We start from the raw sequence: 2,156 nt of genomic DNA on the forward strand, positions 1-2,156 counted from the left end.
TTTATTTCCATTAATTATTTTATTTATCAAATGATCTTGTCTCGATTAGGGTCTTCAACCGTTTTTATAATTTTTGACTCCCCTCCTTTAAAGTTTGATTTTTGATTTTTTATTTTTTCAATATTATTTCTCAAAAACTAGATGTTTAATATAGCGGTTACTTATAAATATTATTTTTCAAAAACTAGTAATATTTGGTTTTAATAAATTAATTTAAATATTATTTTTCAAAAACTAGCCATTTAATATAGTCGTTACCTATTAATATTTTTAATAAACTAATGAAATAATATCATTATTTAAATATTTTTTTCAAAAAATAGTCGTTTAGTATAGTCGTTACTTAATAATATTTGTTTTTAATACATTAATAAATTAATATTATAATTTAAATATTATTGTTCAAATATAGTCGTTACTTGAAATTATGTCTCTACATTGCTCTCTATTTAAGCCTTTTCCATGGTCTGCCTCTTCATCTGGTCCTAATGATGAACCACAATTGTTGGTTCGAAACACGTCGCCAAAAAAAAAAAATCTCTTATGTGATTTCTATCGAAAGACTTTGCTTAAATCATTAAAGCAACTGGAGCAGTCCAACTACAATAACAACATATGCATGAAAATGTGTTGGCTCTTATTATATAAAAAAGCATAAATTACAATCATACGATACATCCATGTAAACCTGCTAGCCCCAACAGTGGAACGTTATAGCCACATTCGTCTACTCCTCCAAAGAGATGTACTAGCTCCGTGCAGTGGAGAAGCCAAGGCGTGTTACAATACTATCCAAGCCTTCTTCAAGATAGCCTTGGTAGAAGCTTGGCTGATCAAAAGCATATACAATGAGAGGGACTATTTATAGAAAAGGGTGGGGCGACCCTTGATATTCCCCTTTGTGACAATTCAACTATTCTTATGACTCTTCACCTACTCTATGACTGTTACATCCAACTGTTGACCCTTGACATACACTTGACACGACTCAACATTACAATGCACGTGTATTCATGTGACACAACATGGCTTCAGCAAGCCTTGCAAGACATCATTGACACTCAGTCTGCTGTGGTGAGACAAACTCTTTGACATGCTTGTGATGGTGAAGGTGGAGAGCTGATTCCAAGCTTGGTCATATGTGATGGTGTGCATGCACCTCATGGTGACATCTTGCTGAAGCGAACTCTTGCCTCCGTTGCAACCGGTGCATTGGTTTGGCCCCTTCATTCAACTCATATGCTAACATGTGCATGGTCTTCTTGGCTATGGTTGAATCAACAACACATTGATGCATAGTGTCCATGTTGATCTTCAAGTGTGTGCTAGTGGTCATGCACATCAACTTGCCGAAGTACATGTTCAACCCTAGTTGGACTTGCTTCTTGTCTTTGCCTTGGTGAGTTTGTTGAATGGGTTGGATTGCATGTGCGCGCTCAACGACATGCATGTTGTTGAATCCCTTGCATGCAATTAACAACACTGCTCACCATGGCTGCTCTATGTCAGCTGCTGGGATGGATCCTTAACTTGTACGAGCGCAGTTTCATCCGTGAGTGCACGATGCGCCCATTGTTGTTCATGTTCCTGTTGTAACTCATTCGTCTATCTGTGCAGCTTCATGTTCTTCCTGAGTTGTTGCTTCAGCACATGAAACTCCTTCTTTGTTCCATCTTCTGCCTTCGTGCGATCTTCATGTCGCGTCATCACTTCATAGTCGGAGTCTCCAAAGTTGCTTTCATCATCAATGGACCTGCTTGAGCTTGCAACCTTGTTCCGCCTCCATGTTGTCAACAACCTTCCTTTTGCATTCGTTGCGTTCGTTGCATTCGGTATGCTGCCTTTAGCTGTTGTTCATGATGCTACTCACTATGATGTTGCTGCTTGATGTTCTTGTCTACGAACAAATTGATGTCTTCGTGGGTAGGCAAGCCCATGGACACTTGATTGACTACATCCCCAAGTGTGCTTTGAACGGTGTCTTCGTCTCTGCTCTCCTGGAAACCATTGTACCTATACTATTGAGAGGCAGATGAACACCTGGGATACCTAAAGACATGGCAACACTCATGGCAAGCAATCTGTCAGTTGAAAACCAAAATGAACATGAGAACTGACTTGCAACATACCTGGGTGCATGATCATGAAGGTTGCAC

The sequence above is a fragment of the Pinus tabuliformis genome, chromosome J (genome assembly GCF_031772625.1).
Source record: "Pinus tabuliformis cultivar Carrire ecotype Pingquan chromosome J, CPIR1, whole genome shotgun sequence".
Lineage (NCBI taxonomy): Eukaryota > Viridiplantae > Streptophyta > Pinopsida > Pinales > Pinaceae > Pinus > Pinus tabuliformis.